The 12,435-nt window shown below is 45.9% G+C and overlaps 1 long non-coding RNA gene across 2 annotated transcripts in view; it reads right to left on the bottom strand.

Annotated features, from left to right (window-relative positions):
- Positions 1-512: 512 nt before the first annotated feature.
- Positions 513-12,435, bottom strand: part of LOC141121500 (uncharacterized) — a 1,788,704-nt gene continuing 1,776,781 nt past the window's right edge. For both annotated transcript variants that reach the window (XR_012240570.1, XR_012240571.1), the window contains 3 exons: positions 11,632-11,822; positions 10,373-10,631; positions 513-529 (listed from right to left, as the gene is read on the bottom strand). This is a non-coding gene — a long non-coding RNA (uncharacterized lncRNA). The remainder of the gene's footprint in view (positions 530-10,372; positions 10,632-11,631; positions 11,823-12,435) is intronic.

Genomic DNA, 12,435 nt, shown 5'->3' with positions numbered 1-12,435 from the left:
ACGCCGATCCCCGCTATTGCTATGTGAATGTCGGTGATCGCCGCCGACATTCACATAGCGAGTAGTTTTAAATATGGCGCCGCGGAGTTCGGAGGGACTCGGCGGTGCTGAAAGAGCGCCGCCGAAATCACAGAGCCGAGATACACATACCCGAGTGTATTTGGCTCTTTCCGGCGCCGCTCACAGTCACGCCCAGTCCCGCCATTGGACCTGTGTTATGTCCATCATAGGGCGGGACTGGGAGCGGCGCCGGAAAGAGCCGAATACACTCGGGTATGTGTATCTCGGCGGCGTTCGTTCAGTTCCGCCGGCGCCGAGTCCCTCCGAACTCCGCGGCGCCATATTTAAAACTACTAGCATGTGTATGGCGGCGGCAGGCGGTAGACATGGACACTGGGGACAAGGCTGCACTGACACTGAAAAGGCTGCAATGACACTAACAAGGCTGCAGATGAACATTGATGGGCATTTTAATGTAAGTTTCTACACCGCACCGATGCCTTATCCTTACAGGGGGCACATAGAAAACCTGGCGATTGAATATATTGAAAGTTAAGAAAAGGTAATAGCTAGGTAAATGTGAATTGTATGTAAGACGTTTAGTTTTGAGAACAGGGAGAATAATAAACTATACATAGGTTAAATAGGGCATATATATATACTTGCCTGCTTTGTGTAATGGTTTTGCACAGAGCAGCCCTGATCCTCCTCTTCTTAGGTCCCTGTCGGTACTCCTGGCTCCTCCTCCCTGCCGATGCCCCCCATAGCAAGCAGCTTGCTATGGGGGCACTTGTGCATGCTCACTCCTTAGCTGTCTCAGGCCTGCCCCTTACTCACTGGCTGTGACTGACAGCAGCAGGAGCCAATGGAGCCTGTGTCTGAGCCAATGAGGAGAGAGCGAGAGACAGCCTCTGCACATCGCTGGATCGAGATCAGGCTCAGGGTATATATTTAGGAGGGACTGGGGAGCTGGGCAAAGAGGTTTTTTTTTACCTTAATGCAGAGAAAAAACCTTCAGGCTTTAGAACTACTTTAACCATCTTATGTATCATAGTAAATATTAGTGAACTGTGCCACAAAATTAGTTCTAATAAGTGCAGTAAGAAAAATGTGATGAACTGCGCACCCTACTTTTTAACAAAACATGTACATCATAAAGTGCAAAATAAGAGCAATATCATGAATGACCACTAGATGTCCCTAGCGGATTAATTACCATAAAGTGAACGCACAAAATATACATTAATTTTCCTTGCTAAAGAATCTGAGGGTAAAGGTGATGGACTGGCCAAGCATGTCTCCAGACCTAAACCCTATTAAGCATCTGTGGGACATCCTCAAATGGAAGGTGGAGGAGCGCAAGGTCTATAACATCCACCAGCTCTGTGATGTCGTCATGGAGGAGTGGAAGAGGACTCCACCAAAGCTTCACAGGTTGCCACTGGAGTCCATTCCCAAGAGGATTAAGGCAGTGCTGGAAAATAATGGTGGCCACACAAAATATTGACACTTTGGGAGCAATTTGGGTGTACTCACTTTTGTTGCCAGTGGTTTAGACATTAACCACTTCAGCCCCGGAAGGATTTGCCCCCTTCCTGACCAGTGTAGCTTTAACTGACAATTGCACGGTCGTGCGACATTGTACCCAAACAAAATTTATGTCCTTTTTTCCCCACAAATTGAGCTTTCTTTTGCTGGTATTTGATCACCTCCTGCAGTTTTTATTTTTTGCACTATAAACAAAAAAAGAGCGACAATTTTGCAAAAAACACAATATTTTGTGGTTTTTGCTATAATAAATATCCCAATTTAAAAAAAAAAAAAAAAAAACTATTTTTTTGCTCAGTGTAGGCCGATATGTATGGGCACATGTTGCTCTATCCCAATGGGCACACATCACTCTATCCTAATGGGCACGTCACTTTATTCCAATGGGCACATGTCACTCTATCCTAATGGGCACGTCATTTTAGTCTAAGGGCACTCGTCACTTTGTGAATCGATCGAGTATATTTTATGAATTTATTGATTTTTATTCACAAATTAAATTTCCAATCAGAGCCTAGCGCTGCTCAGGGCAGCTATCATTTTTTGGGCCCCTTACACAGCTTTAGGCCTTAACCCCCCTGTACATTTGTCAGCTAATCTCTGCCCATCTCTTGGATCATACCCAGGGATTGCATAGGAAGTGCTGGAGATGGGCGGAGTTCTTACAGAGCCACGCCCCCATCCTGTTATTTTTCTCTTTGTGTATTCACCATGATAGACTCTCCAGGGGGCGCTCACGTGCCTCCTTATAAGGATGTGGCCCCTCCCACATGACATCACAGGCCAATGGTAAGAAGTTGCAGCCTGCAGGGGAGTGTCAGCAGTAGTGTGTGCTCGGTGCTCAGGAGAGGACGTGTGACGGAGAGCTCCAGAGCAGCTTAGCTCAGTGAGTCACAGAGATTATCATCATTATATCATCCTATTTATTGTTCTCTATAACTACATATCTATTATCATTTCAAAAAATAGATAATAAATATTAATAGATGATGATAATCTTGTATTATTTTTATTATCTATTATTAGCTTCTTTCAAGCCACCCTATAATATATAAAATTACCCTTTCACCTCCCCCTCCCCCAACCAGTGCTGCCTGTCTGTTTTCCCTCTTACCTGCTGCAGCCGGCAATACCTGAGTCCCCCATCCAGGTCCTTTATTGCCACCAGTTGTTGTACAAGGAGGGCTGCTAATCCAGCTTTGCCATGGCACCCCAAGTCCTCCGCTCCTCTGCCGCCCCCCTGTGGTGATGTCAGTCCTTTCTCACTCCTGAGAGGACCCCAGCGGTGGATGTACCACAGGGATTGGCCATGTCACTGCCCAACCAAGGACCCTCAAACAGGACATGAACAGAATAGGAGGCTCCGGACTGTGGTGTCACGTGTGAAAAAAAAAAGCCATTTAGATGTTTTGTTTCTTTTGCTTCGTAATCTTTTTATTAGGAATTTTTGCCATAACATCACAGAAAGGAATAGGAAATGCAATAGTTGTACATGACAATTGTTGGTGAGAAATCCAAGTTCTGTCTCTACTGGTGCAGTTCCCCAAAGCAACCAATCACAGTCCATGACTTCTTCTGACCATCAACCAATCACAGTTCATGACTTCTTCTGACCATCAACCAATCACAGTCAATGACTTCTGACCATCAACCAATCACAGTCAATGACCTCTTCTGACCATCACCCAATCACAGTCCATGACCTCTTCTGACCATCAACCAATCACAGTCCATGACCTCTTCTGACCATCAACCAATCACAGTCCATGACCTCTTCTGACCATCAACCAATCACAGTCCATGACCTCTTCTGACCATCAGTCCCCACAGACACACACAGTCCCAGATCTCTCCTCACTAGCCCCCCATCATTTCCTGCTAGTGCATAAAGTGCCCAGCTTATCTGGCCATCATTCTTCAGCTATCTGTCCCCAACAGTCCCTGTCTATTTTGCTTATTAGCCCCTTAACACAGACCCCGATCTCCTGGGATGGTCAGTCCCTATACACACACTCCATTATTTGTCAGTCCACATTCAAGTCCCCCATCTTCCCCTTTAGTTCCTATAGGCTAAGATAGTCCCTGTTTCCTCATCCTATCAGTTCCCCCATAAACATGGTACTCCCATCCCCTCTACCAGTCCCTGTCCCCTCTTTCTGTCACTGTGCACAAACAGTGCTGTCTCCTCTAGCAGTCTCTACAGACACACAGTCCTGTACACACATGCTCCCCTGCCTTCTCTGAGTGCCTGTTCACACAGTCCCTGTACACAATGTGCCTGTCTTCCTCTCTCTGGGTCCCCAGTCTCATCTACTAGTCCCAGTCCCTGTTGCCTCTCCCAGTCCTCATCTCTTCTCTCAGTTCCCTGTGTTGGTCCCTGGTCCCCTCTCTTGGTCTCTAAGCTCCTCTCTTGCTGTCCCCAGTTTCCCTTCTCTCAGGCCTTGTCTCCTCTTTCTTGGTCCTTTCTGTTAGTCCCTGGTCTCCTCCCTCTCTTGTTCCTTGGTCACCATGCCCCTCTCTCAGGCCTTGTCTTCCCTTTCTTGGCCCCCAGTTTCTCATCTCTCTGTCCCTGGTCTCCTCCTTCTCAGTCCCAGTTGTTCTCTCTCAGTCCTTTTATCCTCTTGCTTTGTCCCCAGTACCCCCTCAGTCCCTGATCTCCTACCTTTTGGTCCCTGATCTCTACCTCTCAGTCCTTGTCTCCACCCTCTGTCAGTCCCCGGTCTTCCTTCTCTCAGTCCCTGTCTCCACTCTCTCTCAGTCCCCGGTCTTCTCTCTCAGTCCTAGTCTCCACTCTCTCTCAGTCCCCGGTCTTCTCTCTCTCAGTCCTTGTCTCCACTCTCCATCAGTCCCCGGTCTTCATTCTCACGGTCCTTGTCTCCAGTCTCTGTCAGTCCCCGGGCTTCCCTCTCACAGTTCTTGTCTCCACTCTCTCTCAGTTCCCAGCTTTCCCTCTCTCAGTCCTTGTCGCCACTCTCCATCAGTCCCCGGTCTTCATTCTCACGGTCCTTGTCTCCAGTCTCTGTCAGTCCCTGGGCTTCCCTCTCTCAGTCCTTGTCTCCAATCTGTCAACTTAACCCGCTCAAATCTCAGTGTCATGTTAGTGAAAGAAACCTGGAGTTTGCAGCTGGATGTTGGTTTGCACCTGGAACCCACCCGGAGCTGGAGGCCACCAGTTGGGCCAGAATAAGAAGCACTGAATTTATCTTATTTCATATTTAGTTAGAGTGTGAGCTTTTGTAAAGCTGGATGATTGTTTAAAGGCTTTGTACTATTCCTTTCCATTCCTGGCGGGGACATGTCTCCGATCTCTATGAGAACTTACCTGTCTAGGTCTGTGTGAAGACAGGAAAGGACACTGCCTTTTAATTGGTAGGCTAGTAAGGGACAAATGTATGTGCATCCATCTGCATTAGAGGATCAGTAGGTGAGAATATGTGTGGAAGATCGGTGGCAATACAACTAGTGTCTCTACAGATCTAATCAGGTAATAGACACATCTTGGGGACTCTTCCCATCTTTTACACTTCACCTGCGTTATTCCAGGCTAATGTGGATGAATTTATATGGAAGAGTGCTCAACAATGATCAAAGAAGGGGAAAATGTGTAAGGAGTTGTAAAGGCAGAAGGTTTTTTTATCCTAATGCATTCTGTGCATTAACCACTTGCTTACTGGGCACTTAACCGATTGCCGACCAGCCACCTTCATTATACTGCGGCAGGTCGGCACGATCCCGCGAACCGTCGTAGCTATACATCGGTCCATTTAAGCGGAATAGCAGGCACGCGTGTGCTTCATCGCGGGGGTGCCGATGCTCATGACCGCCGGCGGCGAGCGATAGCGGGCAAGAGAGGCAGAACAGGGACGTGTGTGTGTAGACACACACATCCCTGTTCTGTGAGGAGAGACAGATCGTGAGTTCTTAATAGCTAGGAATCACAATCTCTCATTTCCTCTAGGTTAGTCCCCTCCCCCCACACTTAGAAACACACACAGGGAACACAATTAACCCCTTGATCGCCCCCTAGTGTTAACCCCTTCCCTGCCAGTGACATTTTTACAGTAATCAGTGCATTTTTATAGCACTGATCGCTGTATAAACGCCAATGGTCCCAAAAATGTGTCAAAAGTGTCCGATGTGTCCGCCATAATGTCACAGTCCCGATAAAAATCGCAGATCGCCGCCATTACTAGTAAAAAAAAAAATAATAATAAAAATGCCATAAATCTATCCCCTATTTTGTCGATGCTATAACTTTTGCGCAAACCAATCAATATACGCTTATTGTGATTTTTATTACCAAAAATATGTAGAAGAATACATATTGATTCTAAACTGAGAAAAAAATTTGCTTTTTTTTAAAAAATAAAATGGGGATATTTATTATAGCAAAAAAGTACAAAATATTGTTTTTTTTTTCAAAATTGTCGCTCTTTTTTTTGTTTATAGCGCAAAAAATAAAACACCGCAGAGATGATCAAATACCACCAAAAGAAAGCTCTATTTGTGGGGGAAAAAAAAAGGACGTCAATTTTGTTTGGGTGCAGCGCGGCACGACCACGCAATTGTCAGTTTAAGCGACGCAGTGCCGAATCGCAAAAAATTCAGCAGCCAAATCTTCCGGGGCTGAAGTGGTTAAAGGGGTTGTAAACCCTCGTGTTTTCTCACTCTAATGCAGCCTATGCATTAAGGTGAAAAAACATCTGGCAGTGACCGCCCCCCTCCCCCCGTTTTACTTACGTGAGCCCTGGAATTTCACCCGCCGCTCTCTTCCTCTGCCTGGGGTTCTCGGCTCTTGATTGGATAGAATGATAGCAGTGCAGCTATTGGCTCCCACTGCCGTCAATCAAATCCAATCAAAATCCAATGACGCGGAAACCGTGGCTAAGTTCGGCATTCGTGTCTATGGACGCAAATGCTGGCCTCGGGAGCATGCCCGCAAGGTAACCCCTCCGGGAGAGCGCTTCTCCTAGGGAGTTATCAGATGTGGGGAGGAGCCGCGAGAGCAGCAGAGGCACCCCAGAAAACGAGGTTCGGGGCCACACTGTGCAAAACGAGCTGCACAGTGGAGGTAAGTTTTTTGTTTTTTTTAAATAAAAAAAAAAAAAAATATATCAGAGCCTTTACAATCACTTTAAAACCCCTTCCTGCCCAGGCCAATTTTCAGCTTTCAGCGCTGTCACACTTTGAATGACAATTGCACGGTCATGCAACACTGTATCCAAATGACATTTTTATCATTTTTCCCCCCACAAATAGAGCTTTCTTTTGGTGGTATTTAATCACTGCTGAGTTTGTTATAAAATTTTGTAAACAGTTAATTTTTCTCCTTCATTGATGTGCACTGATGAGGCGGCACTGATAGGTGACACTGATAGGCAGCACTGATGAGGCATTCATAGGTGGCACAGGTGGGCACTGGTTGGCATTGCTATGCACTGGCAGGCGGCACAGATACTTGGGTGATGTCTCACCCTATTGGGGACCGATGTCCCTCTGACAAAAGCCGGTGATTAGCATTTTTTTTTTCTGCTCACGCTGTTAGCGCGAGCAGAAAAAAAAAAGCTGATTACCGATCTCTTGTTTACATCACATGATCAGCTGTCATTGGCTGACAGATGATCACGTGGTAAGGGGTCGGGATCGACCCCTTACTCTGATCTGTGATCAGCCGAGTCCCATTGACTCGGCTGATCACAAAGTGCGCCACTAAACATCATTCGACTATAGAGTGGGCTGGAAGTGGTTAAGATAAAAAAAAAAAACCCTTCTGTGTGTAGCAGCCTCCCCAGCACCCCCTAATCACTTACCTGATCCCATCTCTGTCCAGCAATGTCCACAAGTGTTAGTCGTCCGGGAATCTCCTGATTGGCCGAGACACAGCAGCGGCGCCATTGGCTAACGCGGCTGTCAAACAAATTCAGTGAGCCAATCAGGGGATAGAGGGGGAGGGGCCAGGTTGGGGCTCCATGTCTAAATGGACACACAAAGCTGTGACTCAGCTCGGGTGCCCCCATAGCAAGCTCCTTGCTGTGGGGGCACTCAACAGGAGGGAGGGCCCAGGAGCAGCGAAGAGGGACCCGAGAAGAGGAGGATCTGGGCTGCTCTGTGCAAAACCAACTGCACAGAGGAGGTAACTATAACATGTTTGTTATTTTTTTTTTTTTTTAAAGGTAGGACTTTTCAATCACTTTTTAAATTTGTGTGCACTCGTGAAATGGCGACAAACTTCAGTACCTTTTATATTTTATTGCTCTCTCTCCGGTGTGCATGTTGATATATAACACGTATTGCAATCAATTCACGCGTAGGTGCCCCCGACACATGCGTTTATGTTCGTATATCTGGGCCTCAACACTTTTTTTTTGGGGGGGGGGGATTTTATGTACTTGGATGTAATTTAATTTAATTTTTTTGCAAAAAAAAAAAAAAAAACCATAAAAATTACAATTCCCTAATGTGATAAGGGAGGGAGGGGTCACAGTATACTTTCAGGTCCCCTGACAGTGTACAGCAAAGAGAGCAAAGAGGGCCCGTTACCCCCTCAGGTATACAGAGTGATGGCTCTCTTTGCTGTACACTGTCAGGAGCCCTTACCACTACAAGGTAAGGGGCCCCCCAAACTAAGCACTGTGAGGGGCCCCTCCATCCCAGGCCTTCAATTTACCGTACACTGTCAGGGCCCCTCCTCTGTAGTCCTATAGGGTAAGGGCCCTACCACCTCAGGCCTGCAGACCGAGGGCCCCCTTTACTGTCAGGGGCCAATACACTTTAACCACTTGCCGACCAGCCGAAGCAGTTCTACTGGCACGGCTGGGCGAAACGACGTTATGTTAAGTCGCTTCGCCCTGTGGCCACTAGGGGCGCGCACCCGCTGAGCCGATGCGAGTGCCCGGCGGTCACGATCACCGCTGGGCTCCCGTGATCACGGCTGACACACTGAGAATCGGTATCTGTGTGTGTAAACACACAGTTTCCGGTTCTCTGAGGGGAGAAGAGACTGATCGAGTATGAACAGCGATCTGTCATCTCCCCTACACAGTCCCCTCCCCCCTTCAGTTAGAATCACCTCCCAGGGAACACAATTAACCCCTTGATCGCCCCCTAGTGTTAACCCCTTCCCTGCCAGTGACATTTGTACAGTAATCAATGCATTTTTATAAAAACTCTATTCAGAGGAATGGCGCTGTTCAAATGATAAATATAACCCCTTCCCGCCGACCGTACGCAGATATGCGTACTCGGCTTTCCGGGGTTATACCGGGGATGATGCCCGCAGCTGCAGGCATCATCCCGGTACATCCCGGTACCGTTGTTTACAGCGGGCGATCGGCTACCCGTGTATAACAACCGATGCGGCTAAAAGCCGCTCGGCTGTTATACCGGAGGAGCGGGAGGGGACATCCCCCCCCCCGCCGCCTCCCCCCGCTGTTACCGGGCCTCCCGTGCGATACACGGGTAGCCGATCGCCCGCTGTAAACAACGGTACCGGGATGATGCCTGCAGCTGCGGGCATCATCCCCGGTATAACCCCGGAAAGCCGAGTACGCATATCTGTGAGCAGCTTCGTTCCAGCCTTCTCATTGTAAACGCGGAAGCGACGTCATGACGTCACTTCCCGTTTACTCGGCTGCCAATGGCACCGAATTTAAAAAAGTACACAGTATTCAGAATCGCCGTTTTCGGCGATCTGAATACTTTGAAGTGTAAAGGAGGGATGGGGGTCTTTTAGACCCCCCATCCCTCCATAAAGAGTACCTGTCACCACCTATTACTGTCACAAGGGATGTTTATATTGCTTGTGACAGCAATAAAAGTAAAAAAAAAAAAAAAATTTTTTTAAACACAATTTATAAAGTACAAAAATAAATAAAATAAAACAAAAAAATTTTAAAGTGCCCCTGTCCCCGCGATCTCGCGCAGCGAAGAAAACGCATGCGGAAGTCGCGCCCGCATATGTAAACGGTGTTCAAACCACACATGTGAGGTATCGCCACGATCGTCAGAGCGAGAGCAATAATTCTAGCCCTAGACCTCCTCTGTAGCTCAAACCTGGTAACCGTAAAAATTTTTTAAAGCGTCGCCTATGGAAATTCATAGGTACCGTAGTTCGTCGCCATTCCACGAGTGCGTGCAATTATAAAGGGTGACATGTTTGGTATCTATTTACTTGGCGTAACATCATCTTTCACATTATACAAAAAAATTGGGGTAACTTTACTGTTTGGATTTTTAAAAATTCATGAAAGTGTCACTTTTCCAAAAATTTGCATTTAAAACACCGCTGCACAAATACCATGTGATAAAAAATATTGCAACAATCGCCATTTTATTCTCTAGATTCTCTGCTAAAAAAATATATATAATGTTTGGGGGTTCTAAGTAATTTTCTAGCAAAAAATACGGATTTTAACTTGTAAACACCAAATTTCAAAAATAGGCTTAGTCATGAAAGGGATAAACTATATATCCAATCCACTATAATAAAATGTTACCAGCTCTACGTATGAAGTGATAGTGTTAAAGGTATATGTAAACCTCTACACACAAAAAGATAAAAGATAAAATAAAATATGTGTACACAGCCTTGATCAACTCAAAAAATTAAAAATGGCATATGATGCAAATGAGCTTCATGAAAAAATATTAAGTGTTAGGTGCAACATAACACAATAACTTAAAGTGGTGTTCCGGACGAAATTATACTTTTTCAATAAGAATACCCCTATAATACACAAGCTTAATGTATTCTAGAAAAGTTAGTCTGTAAACTAAGGTCTGTTTTGTTAGTTTATAGCAGTAGTTTGTTATTTTATAAACTTACAGCAGGCCGTGGCCATCTTAAGTGTGGGCATCTGAAGCCAGACTGTATTTCTTCCTGGATCTCATCCTTGCAGATCTCGTACATGCTCAGTGCAGCACAAGCAGTGTAATAGGTTTCAGGTCAGGTTTCCATAGCAATGGCAGTTTCAGAGGAACTTGCCGCCCCTTCCCAGAAGGCATTGCAAAACAGGAAATGATGCGATTGGCCGCGGCCAGGGAGGAGGAAGTGAACAATGAATACAGCAGATATACAGTAGGTGCTGAGAAAAAAAAATAAAAAAATATCCAATTTGTTTACAGTGCACAGTTTAGTGAGGGATGCTGAAGAGTTGTAAAAGTGGGTGGAACTCCACTTTAAAAGATAGAAATATAATGTGTGAACATGAAAAATAAATAAATACATTAAAAAGGAGGGCCCATTAAAAAAAAAAAAAAAAAAAAAAAAATTAAAAGTCAGCAGCTACAAATACTGCAGCTGCTGACTTTTAATTGGACACTTACCTGTCCCAGGGTCCAGCGATGCGGGGATCGAAGCCCCGCTCGTCTCCCCCTCCGTTCGGCGGCGCCGGCATTGCAACTGTGGGCGCCGGGCTGTGGCTTCACAGCCGGGCACCCACTGCGCATGAGCGAGTGGCGCCGCATGCCGTGATTGGCCGCTCAGTCACCTGGGACCTGTAATGGGTCCCAGATGATTGACAAGAGGAAGGGAGCAGAGCTGAGCCCTTCCTGTGCCGAGGGGGAAGTGATGTCACCAGCCCAGGCACTGAAGAGGCAGACTACGAGGGACCCCCTAGCAACAGGCATTTAGAGGTGAGTTAAAAAAAAAAAAAAAGTTTCCAAATGTTTTTTTTAGGAATTTTCATGCATTTTTCTTTTTTTTGGGTGGAACACCACTTTAAAAAACAACGATTAGTGATAGAGAGATAGAGATTATATATATATATATACACACACACACACACACACACACACACACACACTCGAATGAGCAAACAAAAATATATATAAAAAAAAAAAAAAAACACAAAACATAAAAACACAGTGCTAATCTGCACAAAAAATAATAAGTAATAAAGTGACAAGTGCTAATCCAAAGTGATAAGTCCCAAAAGTATATAGTGAACATATGTGTATATTAATACACTATCAGAAAACAGTCTGTGAAAAGTGATCCATGGAAAAAGATGAATAGTGAAAAAATAGGTGAATCTTCAGTGATCCCCACTTTCATCTGTATCACCCTATTGTGCTTGCACTCACCGGAGCGCCCCACCCCTACAGGGGTAACAGGCGTAGTGGATATGTTCCAATGGTGTTGTCCCCCTCTTGTATGAGGTGTCCCCTCGAATCCGTGCAGCTGTATTCCACCTCTCCAGAAGCGGCATTAAGGATCTCCACCGACGGGCGTTCCCATATATAAAAGGTAAAAGGATGAGCCTTATAGCGTGAATCTGTGGAACCAAAGTGGTACTTTATTAAAAGAATTCTCATATAAAGTTTAAAAAGGAGCTACAATGCTCCATGCTGTAAACAAAGTAGCACTTCCGCGATCGCCGGCGTAGTGAGGACGTGCGTTCCACAGTGGAACGCACCTCCTCACCACGCCGGCGATCGCGGAAGTGCTACAATATATATTTTTTTGTGTCTATATATATATATATATAATTTTTGGCACGGAACACTTATCCTTAATACATGAGATAGATAAATCTATATATCTATTTTATTTATTTTTTAAATTATTTATTTATTTTGGGTAGTTTAAACACTAAGGGTCCTTTCACACTGGGGCGGCGTCGGCGGTAAAACGCCGCTATTGTAAGCGGCACTTTACCGTCGGTATTCGGCCGCTAGTGGGGCGGTTTTACCCCCCCCTGGCGGCCGAGAAAGGGTTTAAAACCACCTCTGCAGAGGTGGCTTTGCCGGTGGTATAGCTGCGCTGTCCCAATGATTTCAATGGGCAGGAGCGGTGAAGAAGCGGTATACACTCCGCTCCTTCACCGCTCTGAAGATGCTGCTAGCAGGACTTTTTTTTCCCGTCCTGCTAGAGCATCGCTCCAGTGT

Source organism: Aquarana catesbeiana, unplaced genomic scaffold (genome assembly GCF_042186555.1).
Source record: "Aquarana catesbeiana isolate 2022-GZ unplaced genomic scaffold, ASM4218655v1 unanchor211, whole genome shotgun sequence".
NCBI classification, from domain to species: domain Eukaryota; kingdom Metazoa; phylum Chordata; class Amphibia; order Anura; family Ranidae; genus Aquarana; species Aquarana catesbeiana.
Note: the sequence above shows the minus strand (reverse complement) of the source record. Positions and strands in the feature narration are given on the sequence as shown.